We start from the raw sequence: 27,537 nt of genomic DNA on the forward strand, positions 1-27,537 counted from the left end.
AACCATTATGACATAATATATTTCGGAGAAAGAAAAGAAAATTAAAGAAGCCAAGTACACTGACCATATTTTGTGAAGATTCTAAGACTGTCCTGGCTTCAAATATTCTGTCCTACTGTCAGATTACTTACCTTCATTTTGACTGGGCAAAAAATTATTTGCAAGAGAAATATACTAATTTATATGCTTGATATTTATACTCAACAAAAAAGACCATAGCATGATATGGTTGCTGTGCTTCAGTAGTTGTACATTAGTAGATACATTTAGCTACTCATACATATACATGTATACAAATGGATATATACATATACATTTAGTTACATTAGTGCCTATGAACACAACATGGCTGTAAAAAATGCTGCCTTTTATTCCACAGAATTAGTCAAAATTATTCAAAGTGATTTTGAAGAAATCTGAATCCCATAATATCACTAAGTAACTTGAAGTTTCATCATTTTTAGTGAAGAAAAAACAACCAGTCTCCACAATATAAAATTACTAATATTCCAAACTACTTTGAGTGTTACTACCATTATAATTATCAAGTACAGAAGCTGCTTTCAAAAAGTCATGTTCAACTTTTACAGCTGCTATATAGTTAGAGAAAAAGAATACAGATATCTCTTTCATAAATATATTAAGATGCTGCCCACTGGAGTCTCAAATGCAAATAATAGCCATCAGATTTTAAGGAAATCTTCATAAGGAAAATAACTTTAAAATGATGTTATTATTAATATTTATAATTGAAAAAATGATAGTACAAAAGAGTTTTTCCTTTCCCTTTTTCATCTATAGTTTGATTTCAGATTGGACTTTAACAGTCCTAATTTCAATCTTTTTTCCACAATTTTTCCCACTAATGATGCTTTATATTTGATGATGTGCTCTATACATCTATATTCACAGAATAGTAGCTTACTTAGCAAAAAACTTCAAGATTTTTATTTTTGCACTTGCCAAGAAGCTAACCTCCTAAAGAAAACTCTCTCTCTCTCTCTCACACACACATACTCAGACACATTTCACTCACTCTTAAGCTAGAGGCAATTGTTTCAAAATGTAATAGTTCTTTCAGGCCCAGACCTGCAATGAGTCCATCAGAAAAGTACTTGGAAAAGTATCTCTCAAAGAAAAATAAGCCACAGAAATGTGTTTAGCTTGCTGAAAAATGAGTACATAGTCATAATAACTCTAAATAGGGGTACCTGGGTAGCTTAGTTGGTTAAGTGTCTGCCTTCAGCTCAGGTAATGATCTTGGGGTCCTGGGATCGAGCCCCACATCTGGCTCCCTGCTCAGCGGAGAGTCTGCTTTTTCCTTTCCCTCCATCCCATCCCGCTTATGCTCTAACAAATAAATAAAGTATTTTTTTAAAAAAACCTAAATAGTATCTCATAACTTGAACAGTTAGCTGGTTAAAAAATATTCAAACCCTATAGGTGAGTAATTTGAATAGCTATAGAAACAACAAATTAGTAGCATAAACACCAATGTTTTCCAATCAAGAACAATGATTTTTGTCATCTTTCCTTGTACTTGTCTGCATAAAAATGATATATTAAAAAAAAGAAAAAGGCTTACTCTGCTTCTGGAGTTACATTCCTAAAATTAGAACACATTTTCTGAAAACCATCTAGTGGGATGGGTCACCAAAGGAAATTCTGGAACATAGTTTCCTAGAAGTCTTTAACAAGTAAGGATGGTGACCAGTGGCTATTAAGGGTACTGTGACAGGTTTGCTGGCCTTTATAACCCTGGCAACTGGTGTGCAAATGGATGACCTATTCTCAATGCCTGTCAGTTATTCAACTACTCTCAGTGCCAGTAACCAAAATGGCCACGCCTGAAGTAGTTTGATTTTCCAAAGTCACTGATGGTTTCAGAAAGAAAAACAAAAACAAAAACAAAAAACCCTTTCCAGTCCATTCTTTTCTGATGGCAGTTTGTTTATGCAACAGAATTTCACACAAGGGCCTTCAAATACATGCAAATTTATAAACAGGCAGACAGAAAGATTTTAATTTCTGAAAATATAACAAACTGACATAGACTATCTTCCCTTTTTAGGGAGTGGCTTACTTTTCCCCGCAATAAAAAAAACTTTATTTTTATTTTATTTTTAAAAGATTTTACTTTTAAAGATATTATTTATTTATTTGACAGAGATCACAAGTAGGCAGAGAGGCAGGCAGAGAGAGGAGGGAGCAGGGTCCCCGCTGAGCAGAGAGCCCGATGTAGGGCTCAATCCCAGGACCCTGGGATCATGACCTGAGCTGAAGGCAGAGGCTTTAATCCACTGAGCCACCCAGGCACCCCAAAGATTTTATTTTTTATTTATTTGAGAGACAGCGAGAGTGACAGAGAGAGAGAGCGTGCACACAAGCTGGGGGAGAGACAGAGAGAGACAGAGAGAGAGGCAGGCTTCCCTCCGAGCAGGGAGTCCAATGGAGGGCTCAATGCCTGGACTTTAGGAATCATGACGGAGCCCAAAGCAGATGCTTAATAGACTGAGCCACTCAGGTGGCCTCCAATATAGACTTTAAAATACTAGGAATCTCACAGAATTTTTGAATTGTAAAGAACATTAGAAATTGTGTAGGTAAAAGGAACAAGTGTTAAAAGATGAAGATCTAAAACCAAACAATTAGTTAATAGTTCAATATGGAATCCAGATTTTAGATTCCTAATCTTATATTGTTTTCACCATAGCACACAGCCTCTCCTTAACCTATCAATCTTTGTTAAAAATATCTCCAAATAGCAACAAAAATATGCAACTAGTTAACAACTTACTGAAAAGTGTTTCTGATATACTTCAAGTCTATTCTAAATAAATCATCAACTAGACTGGCACAGAGAAATTATCTTACTTTACGGATAGTTTAAAGTACATAGCTACAAATTGATAAAAGATAAAATTATTTTGATTCTCAATTATTGATCCTACTGCAAAAATATCAATGCATATTGGCCACTTACTTTTAGGCACTATGTTAGGTGCTGAAGGTAAATGAACACACATGGTTTCTTCCTGTTCAAAAATGTATGCTTAAAGTTATCTTTACATATTGCTTTAAATTTCTATAGTACTTTGTAAGATACATCTCTCCACTAAGTCTTACTAACTCCTGAGTTAGTATTGAATTTAGCAAGAGAATTATGATCAGAGTATATGATTCTATCCTGTTGCAGCATTTGTTTTGTTTTGTTTTGTTTTCCAAATCACAACATTGACTTTTTTGGCTTCCACTACACAAATATTTAAAATCTGAAGTGTACCAGATAGGTAGGATCTGTAAGAATTCTTACTATTTTTTAAATCCCACCTCTATTGCAAATGGTAATGCTGGCTTTGATACAAAGACCCCGTAATAACTGCAATTGTATGCTAAAAGTTACTAAAACTTAATTTCTAATAAATAACAATTTGATAAATTACCAAGGTAGCTACTAAAATAATACAGAAGAAATAAGTAATTGTTGGGCTAAATATGAAATATGTTATTCTTGTAGTAGATATAAACTTAGAATAATGATTAGTATGTATACATTCTTCCTTAATTTTATGTAATTTGGGATTACTTAAATTATCTCATTAATTATAAGAGTAACTTAGCAAGCAACATAATACAATTCCTATCCCATCAATGAAGAAAAAGATATAATCTGTTTCTGCTTCCCCATACACAAACACAAAGTAGCATTTTGGGACTGGAATTAATCCCTTAGCCCTCTATATCAGAGCTCTATAATCCACACTAAAAACAGCTCTACCTTAAGAAATATTAAACTTGAAAAAAGCTCTAAGCTAACACATTTCTTATAAACTTACAAATCCTTTATTGGCACATTTTAACTTTAAACTCCCCAAACTATGTATTTGGGAAGAGGGAGAAAGCACCTAAAAATTCCTTAACTAGGATCAATTAGTTCACAGAATAAAGTATTAAATGTGAATAAGATATACCTATAAAACATTATTGGTACATTTAAGATTCAATAACCCTTCCAATGATGGAAATCTCAAGCCTTCAAGTTGAATCCTCTAACTTCATTATGTGTTCCTTTGTATTTCTTTTTTATACCCTAATATTTTAGCTTTTCCTCTCCAATTTTTAGCATGGTATTTTTCCCAAAATAACTGGCAATAAAAATCACTTTATTTTATTTTTTAAAAGATTTTATTTATTTCTTTGAGAAAGAGGGAAAGATAAAGAAAGAGTGAGCATGTGCAGGGAGGAGGGGCAAAGGGAGAGGGAGAAGCAGACTCCCTGTTGAGCAGGGAGCCCCCTGTGGGACTCAATCCCAGAATCCTGGGATCATGACCTGAGCTGAAGGCAGATGCTTAACTGACTGAGCTACCCAGGCATCTTAAAATTCACTTTAAACATAAACTTAAGGGAAAACTCAGGCATACCAATTTGTATATGAAAATAAAATTGGTATCAAGAAACTTCAGCAAATAGGTATTATTACACCACATGTAAGGTTACTCTTTATTACTAAATAAAGGCTAAAATAACTATATATTTAAATAGAGAAAAATATCAATATCAATATGGAAAATATCAATAATTTTGGTCTGTTGATATCTGTAATTGCTAATCTGACATCAAGAGCAATTTTATCTTCTGGAGTTGGCCCTGACCAGAGGTATATTTTCTATATCTCCTAGAAATTACTAAATAATGGTCCCTGAATTTTAGCTTTAGTGAATAGAAATTTCACCAAATTTCTGGGTCTTCTTTTATAAATCACCCTTAGTTTTCATTTGTCCCCTTCTTTTGGAATGTTTAAGTCTGATTTCACTTAGTTTTGGAGATAGTTTAAGGTCACCAAACTCTCTCTTCCTTCATATTATTTATTAGAGATGTATTGATACCTTGTCATGGTTGAAAGTTCTAGGCACAATTACTTCCCAAGTAGATGGACTAACACCTGAGTGTTTGACAATGCAATGTGGTTCCAAGAAAATGAAACTAAAAGCCACACTGGTTTTGGTCCCTAGTCACACCTGTAATGCTAGCAGTTAGCAAAGTGGCAAACAGGATTACATAAACTATGTCTTTCTGTTACCTCAGATAAGTCCACTTGTGAGATCTAAGACCTCCTAAGGGGAAAGGAAATGAACATTTGATACAATGTGAGACAGGGCAAAAACTCTCTTGGATCTGTATTTCATTTAATTCAACAATAACAACTCCACTGAATAGTAATTACTACTATTATGCAGATTAGGAAATCTGTCCAAAGTAATCCTGCCAGAAACTGTAAGAGCCAGGTACTGAACCAAGGAGCCTCAGATTCCAAAGCCAGTATTTTTAGTACTCATTGGCTTTTAAGGGGAGACCACTGAGTAGCATGTAGAGCAGTTGGTACAATCTCTCTGTATTGCAGAAGAGTAAATAGAGACCCCAAAAGATTGAGACTTGCCTAAGGACCTAATGCTTGTGGTGAAGCTGGGATTTGAATTCAAGTCTCCTGATTTCCAGTACAGTTCTGTGCCTAATAATGATCCTCATTATTGCTTGTGTGTGTGTTTGGGGCTGAGTCATGCTTGGTATAATTTATATATAATTTATAATGCCTTGCCTGTCTCCAAATAAAATTACGTGTGTGGCAAGTTCAGGGATATACATTCTTAGTGACCAAATATATTAAATGTATTTGGCAGGAATAAAAACTTAATTGATGTTTGTAAATTAATACATGTTGTAAAGAAATCTGTTGCCAATATCTTTATTTATACAGTTAATAAGTGCTTATTATGTACTGGCTACTGTGCTTGGCAATAAGAATACAACTGTATATAAAATAGAAGGATTCCCTATCCTTCCCATGGAATTTATATCCTGGTGGAGGATACAGAGAAATAAATAGGCAATTATAATGCAGTGAATCAATGCTATGACAGTGGGAATACAAAATGCTATGGGAACAGGAAGCAAGAATACTTAACTCAGACTAGACTTTTCAAAGGAGGTGGTTATGAAAAACAAGTAGGAGTCAGCTAGTTAAGGAAGAGGTATGGAGTACGCAAATACTTCAGGAAGAGCATTTGCACAAGAGATCAGGGAAAGGCCAAGGAAGGTGTGGGAGAGAAAAGAACCTAGAGACAAGCAAGGACCAAATCATACAGGTCCTTGAAAGAAAGGGCTTTACAATCTTGTCTATTACTACTACCTGGGGAACTTTAAAACAAACAAATCAGATCAATTATCTCAGATCAATTAAATTGGAATCTCTGGGAATGAGACCCTGGTACTGGTACTTTTAAAAAAGCTAACTAGATGATTCTAATGTGTATCCAGGATTGAAAACTACTGTTTAAGCAATATAGGGAATTTAAAATATATATTTTTACTGGAAATAAAGAAAAAAGTGATCTTAAGTAATTGACTTCTCTAGGCCTTAGTTTGGCTATTAAAAAGCAGGATGAAGCAGGTTAGAGGTAACTTGATATAGTAAAATGAGTCAGAAAACACTGGTTTTGTCAATGAGTCTGTCACCTGACACCTGTATGACCTTAGATTAAAATGTCATTTCTCAGGCAGTAATACTACCTGCCTACAGGACTGCTGTAACTCAAGACAACACTTAAGAAAACAGCTTGATAACTCTGCTAATAAAATATAAACCACAATATTCCATGATTTATGCTGCTAAAATTGCACAATTTTAAGGATCATAAATATTTTTACCAAAGATGAGATCTTTTATAAGGCTTAAGGAACACATTTCACTTAAAGAATCACAGCTACCTTGGAATTCAAGATATTAAAAGAATAAAATAGAGAACTGATCTTTTTAATGCTACTCTAGTTACTAAAGAGATCAATTGGGATTAAGTTAGCTCTTTTCAAATAAACAGATCAACAGAGCAAATACCCTTTAATGGTAACAACAAATGTTAAAACTCTTTGTTCAGTAAAGGGCTCTAATCAGGAAAGCTACACACAAGGTAAACTGTTTTAGGAAAAAGTTATTATGATCTATGTTCTTATACAAGTATTTTATTTATAAATTTAGTTTAGTTTTTTTTTTTTTTTTTTTTTTTTTTTAAGGGAATACTTATTTGGGATGGAGAGGATCTTATCCTGACAGGAAGGAAGTTCTGCCTCCAGAAGGACTGTTCCATACACAGAGCCAGGCAAAGTCACTGTTCTTTTAGTCTCCCTTTTACATATATCCAGCCCCATGAGAATATACACATTCCTGCAGTAATCTTTCAGTTCAAGTACAGTACTGTATCCAGTGACATCTTTCATGTTATATCCAATTTACTTAAAATTTAAAAACTTTATATAAAACACGTTCTGCATTTACATGTGGTTCATTTTTAATTCTTCAACTAAAACTGACAGAAATGCCTTTCAAACTTTATTCTCACAGTCAACTGAATATTGTTAATATTCATTTACTTTCTCGGTATTTCCTCCATGGAGTTATTACTATTAAGATGTGCTATCATTTCTTTCAACCACCTAGTTTGTGAAGAAAAGCACTCTATTTTACAGAGATGAAAAAATGCACAAGAAACTTTTGAAAAAAGTTATGGATGTCATTTTATTTAATTTTATCCCAAAACATGAGACAAGAAAACTTAAAAAACAAAACAAGCACCAACACACACACACACACACACACACACACACACCCTACTGGGCCCTCCTCAGATAATTTTGGTTGATGACACTGCAGAACAGTTAATCTGATAATTAAAATTTTCCATAACATGTGATGTTTATCTAGAGATCTATGCTGTCAACCAGAATTCAACACTTCAGTTAAAAAATCTTAAAACTTGAATACACAGACATACTAATAAATTCTTACACTGCAGTTGCTTCAAGGGCCTCTTAATAAAGACATAAAATATTGACTTATCCAATTTAAATTAGCAACATGGTATCTTAAGGTTTTTTCAGGTCTCTTCTCAACATCACACAATCCAGCATAAAAGCAAATTTGTAAGCAAATACCCCCAAGAATCTATTATCTAAGGAAGAGAGTCTGCGACCAATACTGCCTGCAGTGGTTCAAATGTGGCCACTGAAATCATCCGACTTGAGTTACCAGCAGTTTATCTACCCAAGTTTTCGAGGGGTTCTCCGGGGCCTCACAAAATAGATTCAAAACATATCGCAAACCTGTGTGCCGAATGTGCACAAAGGCGCCGGAATGAGGAAGCTTTTTCTAAAACGAAATCACAACTCTAATTCATTAAAGAATATACGAGCTGTTTTCCTCAAAGCCCCCCTCTTGTTGCGCTTTCTCACCCGTCGTAGAACTCTGTAAACAGTCCCTCATCTCAGAAATAGCTTTCGATTCCTGATTCCTAAGTCTGGGGACTAGCCACCATCACCACTATTCCTTTAGCATCCTAAAATAAACCCCTCAAGCCGCGGTCAAAACACAGGCTGAACGTCTGGTGTTTACATAGTCCAATGCTGGGCGTACCCTACCTTTCTGAACCACTTAGGAGCTATGAAACGGGCATCACATAATAGACTTAGTAAAGACCGAAATCACGAGACAATGTCTAGGGTCTATGAATGAAAGATCCAATACGTTTGACTGTCTCGGTTAAAAGGAAAACAAAACAAAACAAAACAAAAACAACAACAACCTAGAGAGAAAGGGTTGGAGGGGAACCGCGGGGTGGGGGGAGCGGTTTTCCTTCCCTGCCCCAGCCGGGCGATTTAAACTCAGCGTGAGACAAACGCAGGGTCGTCCGGCTGGCAGGGCCGGAGTCCTGGGTCATGACAGCCCTTATGGGACTGCCCGCGGCTCCATCAGGATCCCTCACGCCGCGGTGGTCGCGGCAGCCCGGCCCCCCGCGGGCCCGGTGGGCGTGCAAGGGTGCGGGGCACCGAGCTACTGCCACCGGGGCGGCGGCCCTGGGTGCACTTCCTCAGATTCCAGCCACCCCATCTCCAAAAATGAGAGAGGAAGGAAACCAGGAGCGAGGAGGCGGCCAGGGGGAAAGGAGAGTACACGGCTAGCCCTCGCCTCTGCATCTGGGTGAGGCCAGCGGCAGGCGGGGAAGAGGGAGCGGCGATCCTAGCCGAAGTCTGCAGCGGGCCGACCCTGAGAGACGACCCGTGGGGAGCCCCCGCCCAATACCAGGGCGCGCCGGAGAGGCCCCCACACCCACCCCATTCCCAGCCCGGCCGCGCCCGCTCCCGGCCAGTCCGCGCTCTACTCACGCTCGGGTCTCCTCCAGGCTCCGCGGCTCTAACCGCATCGGGTCCCAGCCCCGCGGGCGGCGGCGGCGGCGGCGGCGGCGGCGGCGCCGAGGGAGAGGAGAGCGGGCGGCACGGCCCCCGCCTCCCGGCCCCTCTCCCCCGCCGCTCCGGAGCTGCCCGGCCGGGCCCGAGCCCTGCCTCGCCGGCGGCCCCAGCCCCAGCGGCCGCGGCAGCAGCAGCCCAAGACCTCAGCGGCCGCAGCGGCGGCACCGGAACTGCCGCTTTCTCCTTCTAGCTCCCTCTTCTCTCCAGCCCCCGCCACAGGCCCCCGCCCCCGTCTCCTTTCTCTGTCACCCTGTTTTTTTTCCTTTTGTTTCCAGAATAAACTTTATTGGTCTCTTTTTCCGCTCACATCGTGTAAACAAACAACGAACTCTTCCCCACCCCCTCGACTCCCCCCCTCCTCGGGCACAGGAGGGTAAGAACTGAGGAGGGGCTGAGCCTACAATACCCCGGAAGTAGAAGTGCAAAGGAGGGGAAGTGAAATTGCTGAGCCCGGGAGGGGGAAGTGGGCAAATCGGGTAACAGTGTGGCAGTGCGCTTGCGCCTTGTTTTTCCGCCCGAAGTTCGTGTGGTGGAGGGGTGCCTTTCTGGAGCGGGTGTGTTTATGCTCCGTCTTTTGCAGCAGTGAGGATGTTGTGTCATCCTAGGACGGCATATGTGTTGTGTATCTGTTTCCACGGGCACTAGGCAGTCTAGGGTAGACATACAGGAGTATTGGGATCGAGTAAGATCTTGCACTTATACGCCCACAGAGGAAATGAGATTTCCTCTTGTTTGGGGGCCAGAGAAGGGGCCTTGGTGGTTCACCGCCGTTGTCAGTGGCGAACCCGAAATGGTTATGGATACTAGAAAGAAGGCACTTTAGGAAGCGCTGGTGCGCGTCATTCTGCCAATGTAAAGTTAAGTTATAGCCCAAATCGGAAGAGTAATACACTGCCACCCCCCTCTGCAATCCTGACTCACTCCGGGGAGACCTTTTGCAATGTGTTTAAATTCAGATTTGAGTCAGCTTGTAGGATTCAGTTCTGACTTGAGAAGACCTTTTTTCGCGTAGTGCCCACGGAGACTTCAGAAAAGCTCTCAGCTATAGATTAGATTCAAGCTTTCTGCTGTTTGCTACAGAATCCCACTCCCTCCACCCCTTTCCTTAAGAATAATGGGATCTGTTGCCTTTTGAGATCGCGGTTCTTATAAAGGTCCAGTGTTCTTCGCGTTTCTCCCCCTGGTGGTCTTTCATTGTATTGAAAAGGCTCGGGACGTGATTGAAGTCTGCAATACAAGCCCTCAAACATCCGTTCTTTTGAATTTTTACGTCTTGGAAGTGACCCACCCTAGAGAGGTTATAGTCCCATTTGTCATCCAAGGGCAAAAACCTGACCAATAACCAATTTTTGCTCTAACATCACACGTCCGTACGCAATCGTAAATGAGATTCATTCCTTTATGTTTTCATACTATCATTTGACTATTTCTTGTTTTCTTTCTCTTAAGGTCTGGTTTTTCATCTTACATTCCAGAGGCGTATGTTTCTAAATTTTTCTCTTGAACCAGGATTTTTTCCCGTAGTTTCAGGACATGATGTTATTTACTCCAGAGCAGGGAATTTAAGGGAGGGGGCAGGGGGACGGGGAGAGGAAGCAAACAACGTTGAGCCAGGAGTCAAAGTAAACCTTAAGGCAGCATTTCCAAAACTATGTTTCCAGGCACAGAGTTTTTTGAAATATTAATAGGTAGTCTTTGCTAGTCTTTGCTATATTTTTCCTTCTAAAATTTATGTTTAAATAAGAAAATGTAAATTGCAATGTGTAATTTTTGTTATGTGATGATCGGCACTTAAGAAATCATGTATCATAGCAGAAAATGGCATACCTGGTACTTGAATGCGTGATTATTCACTTTGCAGGAGTAGCATTTATAGCCCAATTCTCAGTTGATGCATTTGATTTATTTGATGACCACTGATCTATCATGTGTTTTATCTTGCTTTTAAATGTTTGCACTGTTTTTCAGTGTATACAGACATCTATATGACAAAACTCATTGCTCAAGTGTCCTGTGGCTGTAGGAAGAGTGTTTTAAAGGAAAAGTTGAAATAGCAGTTCTCAGACTGTCAATCAAGCGAAAAATGGAATTCTTTAGAATTTAAGAATTGTATTCTAAGTTTTTCAAAGTTAGGGGGTGAAATGTCCAAGATGAAACAATTATTCTATTCTAACACATTGAAAATATGGCAACAGATACTTGCCTTTTGGATTTATTTCCGTTGAAAATAAAGATAACTAATATTCAAATGATCAATGTGGACCAAAATATTCTCTAACAGCACTTAAGTCATTGCTAAGTTTTGAAGTTACTTGAAAAGAAGAATCAGTTTGGCATGCAGCAATGTACTCTGGATGTATAAAATTGCCAAGTTCAACAGTGAAAATACACCAAGGGGTAACAAAGTGATCTACTGTATAGCCCTTTTTGATTCAATTATGGTCAGAAAACAAAATTTAAGTTCTTTTCAATTTGATAAGTTTGTTTTGCCCCCAAATATCTTACTGAGTGTGCCATTTGCACTTACAAAAGATCATTTTATGTGTGTCATTGGGTGGAATGTTCTATAAATGTCAATTATATCAGGTTGGTTTATAATGTTGTTAGATCTTCTATATCCTGACTGGTGTTCTCTACCAGTTCTATCAATTTCTGGGAGAGGAGCATTGATGTCTCCAGGCATAATTGTGGATTAGTCTATTTCTCCTTTCACTTCTATGTATTTTTGCTGTGTATTGCATATTTTGAAGCTCTGCTGTTAGGTGCACACACAGTTAGAATTATTTTTTTTTGATGAATTGACTCTTTTTAACTGTATACACTTTATCTCTTTGTCCCTCGTAATAGCCTTGTTCTGAAATCTATTTTGTCTGATATTAGTACAGTCACTCCAGCTTTCTTTTGGTTAGTGTTCCCATGATATATGTTGGGTCTCTCTTTTTATTCATCTATGTTGTTATATTTAGAATGAGTAACTTGTAGACAACACATAGTTGGGGCTATTTTTTTCTTTTTAAAATTTTTTCCCAATCTGACTATATCTTTTTCAATTGCTATGTTTAGATGATTTACATTTAATGTAATTATGGATATAGTTGGATTTGGCCTGCCATTTTATTGTTTTCTGTTGGTTCCTTTATGTTTCTTTTTTCTGTTTCTACTTTTCTGCATTCTTTTGGATAATTTGAATATTTTTAATTTTACATTTTAATTTATATATTGTCTTTTTGGTCATCTTTCTCTATTTTGTATTTGCTCTGTGGCTTACAATATACCTACATAAACTTTCACAGTCTACTGAGTGTTAGTAATATATCACTTCAGGTAAATTGTAGAAAGACACCTGGCAGTCATATAGGTCTCTCTCCCCACTAATTGACCTTTATGTCATAGCTGGTATATATATTATGTTTATATATATGGAAACCCCTTCAGATAATTTTTTAAATATTTGCTTTCAACCGTTATATGTATTTTAGAGAATTTAAGTGAAGAACAGTCTTTTATATTTACTCACCCATTTCTATTCCTTTTCTTTCATTCCTAAAAATTCATGTTTCCTTCTAGTATCATTTCCCTTTATCCTGAAGAACTTCCTTTAGCATTTCCTTTAGAGCATGTCTGCTGGTGACAGATTCTCTTAGTGTCCCTTCCGTTGAGGGTATTTTTATTTTGTTTTTGTTCCTAAGGGATATGTTAGCTGGTTACAGAATTCTGGGTTAATAAGGTTTTTTTGCTATGATTTTAGAGATGCTTTTCTGCTCTCCTTAGGCTCCACCTGTGGTCATTCAAATAGATTCCCCCCATGTGTAATTTGTCATTTTTCTCTAGATTAATTCCATATTTAACATTTTTTCTTTCAGTGACTTACGATGTATGTAGGTATTTTTTTCTGAGTTTATTCTACCTAGGTATGTTGAGTTCTTGAATTTGAAACTGTATATATTTTGCTAAATTTGGGAAGTTTTCAGCAATTATTTCTTCAAATATTTTTGTATCCCAATTTCTTTCTCCTTTTCTGGGAATCCAATGACAAGAATGTCAGACATTTCAATATTGTCCTACCTGTCTTTAAGGCTTTGTCCATTGTTTTTAATCTTATTTATCTCTCATACTGGATAATTTCTATTGATCTCTCTTCTAGTTCACTTACTTTTATATCTTTTATATCCATTTCTGTTACTGAGCCCACCCAGGAAATTTTAATATTTCAGATATTATATTTTTCAATTCTTAATTTTCTAACTGGCTATGGTTTCTATTTCTCTGCTAAGAACCTGTTGTGTCCTATTCATAAATTTATTTGTCCTTACCTCAGGGAGCACAGTTAGTAAAACACTACGGATATTTTTATGAGGTTCAGTGGGAGAAACAGCTTTTAAGGAAGAATAGCAAATTTCACTGCTTTAAAAAAGCAAACATAACTAAGAAAACAAGTTTTGCACCTTGACCACAACAGAGAATAATTTTCTTGTACTCAATAGCTGTGGTTAAAATTAATTCTTCAGTTGCTAAAGATATTTTCAATGTCATTGTATAGTCTCGGGACACTACTCTGCACACTACTTTGCACACTACTCTGCTAAAGTATTTCTACCTAGGAAACAACAAGAATAAGTGTATTTGTGCTACCCTTGTAGTTAGTCATACCAGCTGTGTGAGAAGGGTAGGATTTGGAGGTTCTGATAGAAGGACCATTTCAATGTCAGGTAAAACAAATCTTAATTTAGCCAAGTAATTTTTAGTGTTCTCTAACTCATGAATACTTGAATATTGAAAAACCACCAGTTTTTCTTCTTCTTCCCTTTAGTGAAACATTCTCATATGAAACAGATTTTTTACATTGTGTGACAATAAAAACAAATTGTAGAGATGGACTTGAGTTTGCAGTGAATTGAGAGTGTCCACTTCAACAAACATCATTCCTGGCAGTTAGTGGGTGTTATATGATAATAAGGCAGAAACCTCTGTTCTTATTAAAGTGTTGGGTTTTGACAAATGTAATTTTGTAAGAGCTTCCTCACTCAAATGTTATTTTTATTCCTTTAAAAATAATACATAACAATAAAGAAATGTTTAGAGGGGAGAAAAAGTATTCCTAAAAGATAAAAGATGGTTATTTTTACTTTTGTGTACATCTTCCTAGTTTTATTTCCCAATGTAGATACATAACAATTGTTTTACAAAATAAGTAACCAAAAATTACAACCAACTTAAATAGTAATCAGCAATAAAAAGGAGCAAACTACTGATACATGCAGCAATTTGGATGACTCTCCAGATATTCATCTTTTGTAAATGATTTATTGTGCCTCTTTGCCATTTACCTGGTTGCCTCATTTATTTGAAGTGCTGTGTTTTTCAAGTAATAAATTCCTATATACAGCTGAATCTGTTTCTGGACTTTACTCTGTTCCATTAATCTCTGTCTGTGCTAACATGGCAGTATTTGAATTATGGTAGCTTTATTATTCATTTTGATAACGGATAGTTCAATTCTGTTCTCACTATTCTCTTAAAAAATGTATTGGCTAACCTTTTTGAGAAATTTTAAATTCAGGAAAGTACCCAAAAAATGATATAACAAAAACCATTTTCCTGCTACTCAGAATTAACAATTGTTTAATAGTCTGTTATACTTGAGTGAAATTTATTGTTTTATATCAAAGAAATGAGACATTGCAGTAAAGCTGAAGTACCATTTGACCCCTACCCAAGTTCCATTCCAATTTCTCTTCCCCGGAACCAAACACTATTTTTAATTTGGCATTTTTCTTTCTTAGTTTTACCTGTATTTTTCAACTTTTACCCACCTATATCTAGGAATAAGAAATAGTATTATTATTAATTATTTAAAGATTTTATTTATTTATTTGACAGACAGAGATCACAAGCAGGCAGAGAGGCAGGCAGACAGAGAGAGGAGGAAGCAGGCTCCCTGCTGAGCAGAGAGCCCGATGCAGGGCTTGACCCCAGGACCCTGGGATCATGACCTGAACCGAAGGCAGAGGCATTAACCCACTGAGCCTCCCAGGAGCCCCAGTATTATTATTTTTAAATTAATTTTTAAAATAATGTCATGTGATCCTTTTACTTTTACAACCATTTTTTACTCAACATTATCTTTTGCATGTAAAAGTTTACCTTTTTAAAAGCCTGGTACACATATCTTCTCACCCCAACTCCTATATTCACTTGGCTTGCTCGCTTGTTTTTTTCAAGTCTTTATTCCAAATGTCAGTATGGATTTTCCTCTCCATCCTTTTAAAAATTGTACACACACTTTCCCAGGGCTCCTTTTATCCCTTCCCAGCCTTGTTTTTCTCAATAGCTTATATTACCATCTAAAATATTATTTACTTCTTAATTTATCATGTCTCCCATGAGTATGTAAGCTACATAAAGGCAAATATTTTTGTCTGTATTATTAACTGTTGTTTCCAGTTTTCAGAATAGTACTTGACGCATAGTAGCCATTCTGTAAATATTTGTTGAATGAAGAAATGAATTTTAATAATATGCCATTCAATAGACAATTAAGTTATTTTCAATTTCTATATTTTTAAAAAATTTCCATAATACAAGCAATGCTATGTCAGCTATCCTTCTATTTCTCATGTATGAATATGAATTTCTAGGTGGCAGTGTGTGCACATTTTCAATTTTACTAGATTGTTAAATTGCTTTCCATAATGCTACACAAATTTACTATTCTATCAGTTGTGAATTTCCCCTTATCTTTCCTAATTATTGATAGTGTTAGAGTTTTAAACTTTTGCTGATTATCAAGTGAAAACTGACATCCTATCACCAATTTGTTTTCTTTTAACTTTATTGCTGTTGAGTTTCCTTCTGTTCTTTTTTTAAAAAAAACTTCTAATGCAGTAAAACATGCACATAGTTCAAAAGAATATAATAGTAAAAAGTTGCATAAAAAAACAGTTCCCCACACCTTCTATTTTACTTTTGAAGACAAACCCATTAAACTCTTTAGTTATTTCAGAAATTCATATTATAGAACCACTTTGCAATTTCTTGTTTTAGCTCCTTTAGGTAGACACAAATATATTCTTCCCTTATTCTATGCTCTCAGTATAATTATAATTTTCAGTTAAGAATTAATATTTATGCTATGACTATATTAATATTAACTTCATAGCTAAATAGTACTTGTTTTTCTGTCTGGATAAGCTTTTAATTTTGCATCATTTATCATATGTATAACTTTCCTACGTAGCTATTCTTACTTTTTCCCCCCCACTTACACAACCAGTATGTCATATTCCTAATACTATTTGTCTTCCTCATTGCTCAGATATATCAGATAATCCATCAGTTCCACTTGTTGGTCTGAGACCTCTTCCTGGACCCTTCTTGCTCCAGTCTGGACTAGTTACTTTCTAAGCTCCCCCTGCCTGTCATCTGGGACTGCCCTTTGCTATTTCCAATTTTACTGTCCTTGTTTCTTGAGTCCTGTGTTTTCCTCTGAAAAGAAAAACATTTCAGAGGAGTACGCCTCTAGTAGCTTCTTGAGAAAGGGTGAATTGGAAGTAAATTCTTTGAGATTTTGGATATCTGAAAGATTTTTATTCTATGCCAGTGGTTTTCAACCCTGGTGGAATATTGGAATGACAAAGGAGAGCTTTAAAAATAACCACAACCACCAGCACAACAACAACAACAAAAACCTTCTTGGGTCTTGCCTCAGACCAACTAAATGAGTCTGATATTAGGATGTTATAGTTTTCAAGGAGATCCTAATGTGATACCAGAGTTGAGAACCAGATTGCCTCAAACTTGAAATGAAGGTTTGGTTGGATGTGATAGGCAGAATTCTAAGATGGCCCACAAGATTTCTTCTCCTTGATGTACATGACTTGCATAATACCCTTCTATTGAGTGTGGGTGACACTAGGAAAAGTTCAAAAAAATAGAGTTGATTATTTTATTTTAATGTGTATAAACCTAATTTTAAATGTGTATCATGTTTTACAACACAAATTTGAGGTGAAAGCTGTTTTACTAAGCTTGATAAATTTTGTCAATAAATATTATTTTTTGGAGCAATTAACTGGTGAAAGTTTTTTTTTCTATTTCATTTTTATGAAAATAAGCATTATATGTTGGAAGTTCCTCTTGATGGAAATATATTCACACACCCTCATTTGAGAAATAATCTGTAATCAAATAAATTTGAAAAATACTTTCTTGAAATACTCAACACCTAGCATAGTACAATGCACTTAGCAGTAGCTCAATAAGAACTTATTGTATAAATGAATGCATTTGGTCTTCCTAACCATCCTTCTTTCCTTCAGGCTTATACTCTAAACTCAGACAGATAGGAAATGTTTTCTAAAAACTCTCCAAGGTGAAAATTTTATAATATCCCTAGAACCTATGTTAGTGTTTAACAAACCTCAATGTCAGGAAATTTCCTTACCCTAATGCTATTTTGCTGTAGTTTAAGTCATTTCCTTTTATTCTTCCTTTAGTGCTGTTAGAGAACAGGTTACCAATCCTTGTGTATAAGTCTCAGAAGAATGTTACATGGAACTAAAATTTAGTTTAAGATGTGCTTTAAAGACTCTTTTCTCTTCCCTCTACCACAATTCTATAAAATTGGGAAAATTCTGTCACACATTTAAAAAAATGGATTAATTTAAGGGGCACCTGGGTGGCTCAGTGGGTTAAGCCTCTGACTTCGGCTCAAGTTATGATCTCAGGGTCCTGGGATGGAGCCCCGGGCTTTCTGCTCAGCGGGGAGCCACTTCCCCCTCTTTCTCTGCCTGCTTGTGATCTCTGTCTGTCAAATAAATAAATAAATAATGGATTAATTTATAGCAGAATATTATAAAAATATGTCCAACAATTTTAGAGAAAGGAGATACTTAAATATGAAGATGTTTATCTTATTCTCCTCAGAACTCTTTAAACCAATGATTCTAAGCTTGGCTAATCTTTAAAAATGCCTGGAGATCTTAATAGGTATAAAGATTTATAGTCTCTATTGCAAACATATTGAATTTGAATACCAGATGGGTGGTGCTTAAAAACTTGTAATTAAAAAAAAAGTCTACTCTAAAAGCTTTTATGATCTCCTCTTTATTTCTAGTGTAATCATGTTTTGGTTTGGGTCATTTTTTATACTTTGTACTAGGCAGTAAGGAAGACTTTTTACAAAGTTGAAGATTTATATCCTTTGGCTCTGGAAAAATTTTGTCTTTAATTATTTTCCCCCCTTTATTTTCTTTGTTTTCTCTTTCTGAAATTCCAGCTAGTTGGGAATTTGAGCTTCTGGATTAAAGCTCTATTTTTCTTTCCATTTTTCATGTGGTAGCCATCTCTGATTTTTGTCAGTTTTTTTCAACTTTACCTTTTAATGCTTCTATTGAATTTTTATTTTTATGGTCATACTTTGATCATATTTAATTTCCTGAAGCTATTCTTCTTGTGCAGTGATTCAAAGTATGTCCATAAATTCTTTGATGCTCCCATCAGAAAGTAGAGCCAAATAATACTACCTGTGAGTATGGGCTGGACTTAGTGACGTGCTTCTGATGAATAGGAAAAAAAGTACAAGTGACAGTGTGTGACTTTTGGATACCAGGTCACGAGGATACTATGGTTTTCTTATTGTTCTGTCTCCGGATTACTTGCTCTGGGAGAATCCAGTTGCTATGAACACACATAGTGTTATGGAAAGTTCCATATAGTGAGGAACTGAGGTCTTCTGCCAACAGCCATGTAGTGAGCCATGTTAAAGAGGATCCTCTCGCCCCTGTCAAGTCCTCAGAGAATTGCAGTCCCAGCTGAGAGCTTGACGGCACTCTCACATGGAGCCCTGAGCCAGAACCATCCAGCTACATTGTTTCCAGATTTTTGACTTATAGAAACTGTGTGAGATAGTAAATGTTTGTTGCAAGTTGCTAAGTTTTGGAGTAACTTGTCATGCGGCAATAGATAAGTAACATACCTTGCCTCTATACCATCCTATTCTTGCTTCATAAAATCTTATCTTCTATAATTTTTCAGGACATTAATAATTTTTATTTGTTTATTTTAAATTTCTTATCCTCACTTCATTGTCTCTTTTTCTTTCAGGTTTTTGTTTAAATTCCAGTTAGTTAACACACAGTGTAATATTAGTTTCAGGTGAAGAATTTACTGATTGAATGCTTACATACATCACCCAGTGCTCATCATGGCAAGTGCACTCCTTAATACCCATCACCCATTTAGCCCATCTCCCTACCTACCTCCCCTCTGGTAACCATTAGTTTCTTCTCTATAATTAAGAGTCTATTTCTTTGTTTTTTTTTCTCTCTTTTTCCTCTTTTTATCTTTGATCATTTATTTTGTTTCTTAAATTCCACATATGAGTGAAATCGTATAGTATTTGGCCTTCTCTGAGTGACTTATTTTACTTAGCATAATACTCTCTAACTCCACCCATGTTGTTGCAAATGGCAAGGTTTCATTCTTTTTTATGACTAATATTTCATTGCATATATATTCATTTATATACAAATTTATATATTTATATATATTTACACACACACATACACCATCTCTTCTTTATGCATTCATGGGTTGATGGACATTTGGGCTCTTTCCATAATTTTGTTATTGTTGATAATGCTGCTTTAAACATTGGGGTACATGTATCTGTTAAGAACAGTATTTTTGTATCCTTTGGGTAACTACCTAGTAGTGCAATTGCTGGGTTGTAGGCTAATACTATTTTCAAATTTTTGAGGACACTCCATACTGTTTTCCAGAGTGGCTGCACCAGTTTGCATTCCCACTGACAGTGTAAAGAGGGCTCCCCTTTCTCTGCATCCTCGCCAACACATGCCATTTCCTGTGTTGTTAATTTTATTTATTTATTTATTAAACGATTTTAAAGAGAGAGAGAGAGAAAGCACAGGGGGAGGGACAGAGGGAAAGAGAATCTCAAGCAGATTCAACATTGAGGATGGATTCTGAGGCAGGGCTAGATCCCAGGACCCTGAGATTGTGACCTGAACTGAAATCAAGAGTCCAAGGCTCAACTGACTGAGCCACCTAGCACCCCTCCAGCAGTGTTCATTTTGGCCATTCTGACAGGTGTGAGGTGTATTTCATTGTAGTTTTGATTTGTATTTCCCTGAGATGAGTGATGTTGAGTACTTTTCGTATATCTGTTGGCCATCTTGATGTCTTCTTTGGAGAAATGTTTATTCATGTCTTCTTCCCATCTTTTAATTGGATTATTTGTTTTTTGGGTACTGAGTTTGATAAGTTATTTATGTATTTTTGTTACTAACCCTTTATTGGATATGTCATTTGCAAAAACGTCATTTGCATAAGTCATCTCCCATTTCATAGATTGCCTTTTAGTTTTGTTGATTGTTTCCTTTGCTGGGAAGAAGCTTTTTATCTGGATGAAGTTCCAATATTTGCTTTTGTTTCCCTTGCTTTGGGAGACATTTTCTAGTAAGAAGTTGCTCCAACTGTGTCAAAGAGATTACCTGCCTATGTTCTCCTCTAGGATTTTAATGGTTTTCTATTTCACATTTAGGTCCTTAATCCATTTCAAATTTATTTTTGTGTATGGTATAATAAAGTGGTCCAGTTTAATTCTTTTGCATGTTGCTGTCCAGTTTTCCCAACACCATTTGTTGAAGAGTCTTTTCCCCATTGGATATTCTTTTCTGTTTTGTCAAAAATTAGTTGACCATATACTTGTGGGTCCATTTTGGGGTTTTCTATTCTGTTCCATTGATCTATGTGTCTGTTTTTGTGCCAGTACTGTACTGTCTTGATACGTGCAGTTTTGTACTGCAGCTTGCAGTCTGGAATTGTGATGCCTCTAGCCTTGCTTTTCTTTTTCAAAATTGCTTTGGCTATTCAGGGTCTTTTGTGGTTCCATACAAATTTTAAAGAAAGAAATTCCATTTCTTTGAGTCATCTTCAATTTCCTTCATCAGTATTTTACAGTTTTCAGAGTATAGATCTTTCACCTCTTTGGTTAGGTTTATTCCTAGGTGTCTTATGCTTTTTGGAAAAACTGTAAATGGGATTAATTCCTTGATTTCTCTTTCTGCTGCTTCCTTACTGGTGTATAGAAAACTGTGTTGTCTCTAATTCCTTTGATTTTTTTTTTTTTTTAAATTCAGGGTAGTTTACAAAAGCCAAAGAAATGGAAGGGAATACAGATTCTGGGAGTGAAGTAAGAAGGCAAGCAAATGGTAAATGTAAACTTGGAGCAAAGTAAAGTTGGAGGAAAAGACTGAATATCCTATAAGAGAAAGAGGCCTATGAATAGATTCTAGGAGCTTTTTGTCTGTTTGTTTTGCTCATAATTTTATCAACTATCACTGCCTTCAAATTCCATAATCCACACTATCTTTGGCAAAGATTTTTATTATAGTATAAGTTAAAAATACTCAATGGTGATTTTACACTATTTTACTTGAATCCCCCTGTTCTTAAACTGTATGATGGAAAAACCAAGAAGTTATATGACTGTGTTAAGAAAACCTAAATGCCTCCATCAGAAAGGACGAACACCCAACTTTTGTAGCAACATGGACGGGACTGGAAGAGATGATGCTGAGTGAAGTAAGTCAAGCAGAGAGAGTCAATTATCATATGGTTTCACTTATTTGTGGAGCATAACAAATAGCATGGAGGACATGGGGATTAGAGAGGAGAAGGGAATTGGGGGAAATTGGAAGGGGAGGTGAACCATGAGAGACTATGGACTCTGAAAAACAATCTGAGGGTTTTGAAGGGGCAGGGGGTGGGAGTCGGGGTACCAGGTGGTGGGTATTATAGAGGGCACGGATTGCATGGAGCACTGGGTGTGGTGCAAAAATAATGAATACTGTTATGCTGAAAATAAATAAAAAATAAATTTAAAAAAATAAAAAAAGTTAAAAAAAAAAAAGAAAACCTAAATGTTATTTGTGTAATAGATTGAGTGTTGAATTAGTACGACAGTGATTTCCAGACAAGCAAAAGGTCAATGGAATCACTCATTGCCTAGGAGTTTGAGTAAGTTTCCTAAATTTTAAGAGCCTCTTTTGTAAAATTGGAATATTAATAGTATCTACCTTAGGGGTGTTATAAAGATTTAATCAAATAAGATCCTTAGAATAGTGTCTGGCAGTGTTCTGTGCCTGTCTGTTTCCCTCTTCTCCTTTTGCTTCCCCTTACTCCCTTCTTTTCCTCCTATTCTTTCTTATTCTCCATTTCTCCTTCTCCTCCTTGACCTCATATTTCTCTTAAGTGTTAATATTATGAGACAATGCATTATTATGAACTTTGAATCTGTCTTGAAGGCACTTCTGGCTTTTTGGACACTTTCACAAGTCTTATCCATATGTTACCACATCACATTTTAAAATATTGGTACCTATATTTGCAAGTTATAATCAAACCTCTAACATAGAAGCTTGATTTCCTATAACACACTTAAACCTTTCAACCACATTTTACAGAAGGCCTACTCTGTGAAAGAAACTGTGCAGGATAGCAGCTATATAAAATCATTGCTCATAGTCTAGTGGAGGAGACAGTCAAATGTAACACAGGAATTATCAGAATCCTGTGGCAACATAGAAGATGGAGCTCTGCTTTGCTTCTTCTGATGGTCACTGAAGACTTGGCAAAGAGAGAGCAATTGAAAGGGGTGATAGTGGGGTGTGTGTGGGAGGAATTGCACCTAATTCCAGATATAGAACCTCATACGCAAACTACAGAGGTATGAACTCTAGTGTTGTGATTGGAAACTAGCAAGTAACTGAATGTGAAATCTGAGAACCTACTATGTATCAGTTATGTAGTAAACAAGGAGTATCCAAAGACCAAAACACTGTTCTTGCCTGTACAAGAGCATCAGATTAAGTCCTCATGTGCTGTTTGAGGATTATAAAATCAGCATGAAGTACTGCCATTGCCCTTTGTAATAGTCAAAGTATGTGTTAGTGTTTGCTGAGTGAAGGAATGAATAAAGGGTGAATCTTAATGTTCAGGATCAGGTAGAAGCTATACTTGTCTTTCGCAAATATTATCATTATTTCTTTATTCATTCTAGTGCTTCAATATTTATGTGACACCCAAATGTTTTATTTGGTCCTTCTAATTATTTGCTGCCACCTAGTGTAATAAAATTGATGTTGTCATTTTTTCCAGTTTTATTGCAAAATAATTGACACACATCATTGCATAAGTTTAAGGCATATACCAAGATAGTTTGATTTACTATATTGTGAAATGATTACCATTGGTTCAGCTAACATCCATCTTCCCATATAGATGCAACAGAAAGAAAAGAAAAAAAAAGGGAAAACATGTTCTCCTTTTGGTGAGAACTCTTAAGACTTGCTCTTCAAACGACTTTTCTATGTAACATGCATTGGTGTTAGCTATGGTCATCATGTTGTATGTTACATCCCTGGTACTTATTTATCATATAATCGTAAGTTTGTGCCTTTTGACCACCTTCCTTCATTCCCTTGCCCCACTCTGCCTCTGGGAACAACAAATCTGATTTTTTTTTATGAACTTTTTTTTTTTTTTAGATTCCACATGTAAGTGAGATTATACAGTATTTGTCTTTCTCTGTCTGATTTATTTCATTCAGAATGATTCCTTCAAGGAGTTCCACCTATGTTGTCCCCAATAGTAGGATTTCCTCATTATTTTTTATGGCTGCATAGTATTTCACTGTGTGTGTGTGTGTGTGTGTGTGTGTGTGTGTACAACTTCTTCGTTAATCCATCAGTAGACACTTAGGTTATTTTCATGTCTTGGCTATTGTAAATAATATTGCTATGAACATGGGTGTCAGATATCTTTTTGCGTTAGTGTTTTTGTTTCCTTTGGGTATATTCTCAGAAGTGGAACTGCTGGCTTATATGGTAGTTCTATTTTTAATTTTTTGAGTATCCTCTATATTATTCTCCATTATTTCCAACTAAGAGTGCACATATTTCTCCATATTCACGCCAACACTTGTTGTTTCTTGTCTTTTTGATGGTGGTCATTCTAGCAGGTGTGAGGTGATATCTCATTGTGGTTTTAATTTGCATTTCTCTAGTAACCAGTGATGTTGCACATCTTTTCACGTACCTGTAGGTCTTTTGTATATCTTGTTTGTAATGTTGTTTTTAATCAACATGATTCTCTGTTGGTTTTTGAAAAGTACTACCCTTCATAATTTATTTAAAAATTTAAGCCATAATTAAAATTTGAAAAAAAGCAGGAAAGTGTCATAAATGATGGTATTATTTAATACTGTGTAATGATTTTTCAGATTAGAGTCTTTGTATTAAAGCAAAGTCAGTGGAAGAGCTCGATATAAAATTCAAGGGATAGTGGGTACAGAAAAACTAATATATTTAAAAATAAGAACACTCTAAAGTAATATAATGGAATTTGATGCAGTTTGGCGTAACCCTCTGTCCTGTGTTGCTGTCCCCTGTGTTCCCATACCTTGTCTGTTCAAAGTTTGTTAATGTTTTCCTAATGATCATTTTTAATGTTTTTGTTTGTTTGTTTTTAGAGAGAGAGAGAGAGAGCATGAGCAAAGAGAGGCAGAGGCAGAAGGAGACACAATCCCAAGCAGGCTCCACATTCAGTGCAGAGCCCAGGGCAGAGCTCAAACTCATGACTCTGAGATCATGACCTGAGCCGAAATCCAGAATTGGATGCTGAACCAACTGAGCCACCCAGGTGCCCGATCATTTTAATATTTAAAAATTAGGTAGATCGTGTAATTTTTTGATAATTGAAAAAATCGTAAGTAAATTAAGGCCAGAAGGTATAATTTAATTTATTCCCTGGCTTTAATTGTCATATACCTATTACACTGTCATTTTCTATTTCTCCCTCCATCTCCTCTCCTTTCTTCTTGCGTTCTGTGCAAATGAAAACACCATTTTGGTTTTTATCTCACTTTTAGAAAACTGTGGCTCTGAAGGAAATGTTGGCTGGGTAAGTCTGCCATGACATCATTCCTAGACTTTCCAGGCAAGTGTAAAATTAAGTTGTTTTTGAAGCCAGCATTTGCTGTGATGGAAGAGACTCCGGAAGGAGGACTTCCTGCTTTCCAGGCTCAGGGCTCCTCAGAGTTTCCTGAGAGGTACTAAATTAGAAAGGGAATGCTTTATTGGAATATTTCATCTTCCTTCTTTTTCCCAATTCTCTCTTCAGTTGTATCATTAATATCATGGATTTCTATACAGGAGAAACTCTTAAGTTGATGCCAGTAGATCTGGAATTCTAATCCTGGCTCCTGTAGTGAGTGGTGGTAGCACATTAGTTAAGACCCATAGGCCACTCTGGACCCCACTTTCCTCTTGTAGAAATTCAAGCAATTAGTTTAGACTTTTTAGTATATGTGCTGCCGAAGCGAGCACTAGTTTAGACTTTTTTTGGCAGGGGGATCCTTTCCATCTTCAAGATGCAGTGATTTTTCTTTTTCTTTCTTTTTTTAAAAGATTTTATTTACTTATTTATTTGACAGAGAGAGACCCAGCAAGAGAGGGAACACAAGCCACCGGTGTGGGAAAGGGGAAAGCAGGCTTCCTGCTGAGCCCGATGCGGCTCTATGGGCTCAAAGGGCTCAATCCTAGGACCCTGGGATCATGACCTGAGCTGATGGCAGACGCTTAATGACTGAGCCACCCAGGTGCCCCAAGATGCAGTGATTTTTCTTACCATTTACTGAGCTTTATATATTTTCCGGATTTGAAAGGAATGCAAACCTTGATCAGAAAACAATTCCTGAAGAGGGAGGGGTCAGCGGTGGAAGAGCTGTTGGAGAAAGTTAACTGGTTGCCATTCTCTCTCAGGTCCATCTGCTAAAAGGGAGCAGAAGAGTATCAGAGATCATCTCACAATTTCAAAAGCTGGTTGGATGAAGTCTGAACATTTGTTTCTATTAGTAAAAGGATACAACACGCAGTGTTGGGAAAGATGTGAGTTCACACTCTGCAGTTTATCACAGAGAGCCCAACGCTCAGGTGAGAGAAACTGGAATGGGCGGCACTGGACAGTCCTGGAGGCATGTTGAAACATTCAAAACACCACAGGAGACGCAGACTATCCGGACTCCTCGCTGATGAGTTGCAGGCTGTAACCATGTACTTGCATTACTTGTGGAAACTGGAGTCCTTTTTTTATGAAGTAATTACTGATTTTCTGGAGTAGTTTATGAAAATTGGACTTATTATCAATTCATAAGTAGGGTATTAATCTTAATGAACACATTCTTCAGATTATCTGAGAACAGAAGGAATTTTACCTTTTAAAGTGAGGCAATTTTACTTCATTTGGAGATAGCAGCATGGAACCACTTGACCTTATTAAGAAAATAAAGAATTATGTGTCAGACTGAAAGTCTATCACCGTTAAGAACCTTTCTCAGGAGCTTGTATTATGGAAAAGAAGATATAAGCCCTTCACTCTTTCTTTTCTGTTTTCTTCTTCCTGGCTTCTATAGTCTATCCAAAAACATTTATTTAGTACAAGTGGTTCCCCATTATTTCAAGGGCCCCTTTTAAAAAACATTAGAACAATTATAAGATGGGGGTGCCTAAGTAGCTCATTTGGTTAAGTGTCTGCCTTTGGCTCAGGACATGATCTCAGAGTCTTGGGACAGAGCCCGGAGTTGGGCTCTCTGCTCAGCGGGGAGTGTGTTTCTCCCTCTCCCTCTGTGCGCGCTCTCTCTCTCTCTCAAATAAATAAATAAAAATATTTTAAAAAACCTCTAAAACAAATATGGGATGTTCCTCTCATAGTAATGATATTTTTGTGTCTAGTAGTGAGAAGATGACACAATGTGTAAAAACATGCCATGAATTTAGACCACTTTAATGAAATTTGATTAATTGTGCCTTCCAATTCTACACATTTGAAACATAGTGTATATGTTACCTGGAGATACTCTTCGGACTACAGATCATGTTAAGTGAGCAAAAGGATTAGATAATCTCTTGTACTGTCTTTAAGGTCCAAAGGTAGGAACCTGTCTACTGCTTTGAAACAATAAAACTCAATCAGGTTGGGGAGGAGAAGCTCTGAGATGCAAGTTGATTAAGCTTTTGCTTGTGTAGTTAGTGTTATGAAAACAAAGCGTGTATTGAAAGTATATATGTTCTTCCCTCTCAGATGTTCCCCTGCCTTGAGATTTGTGCACTGCTTTTCCAACTTCCGCAGCATCCCTCAATACTTCTCTAGTAACCCAGG

The 27,537-nt window shown here is 36.7% G+C and overlaps 1 protein-coding gene across 1 annotated transcript in view; it reads right to left on the reverse strand.

Moving 5' to 3' along the window:
* PIK3CA (phosphatidylinositol-4,5-bisphosphate 3-kinase catalytic subunit alpha) overlaps positions 1-9,689 on the reverse strand; it is a 78,662-nt gene extending 68,973 nt beyond the window's left edge. Inside the window, exon 1 of the mRNA XM_032340358.1 lies at positions 9,214-9,689. The gene's annotated coding sequence lies outside the window, so the exon portion shown is untranslated. The remainder of the gene's footprint in view (positions 1-9,213) is intronic.
* Positions 9,690-27,537: the final 17,848 nt, after the last annotated feature.

Source organism: Mustela erminea, chromosome 1, assembly GCF_009829155.1.
Source record: "Mustela erminea isolate mMusErm1 chromosome 1, mMusErm1.Pri, whole genome shotgun sequence".
Classification (NCBI taxonomy): domain Eukaryota; kingdom Metazoa; phylum Chordata; class Mammalia; order Carnivora; family Mustelidae; genus Mustela; species Mustela erminea.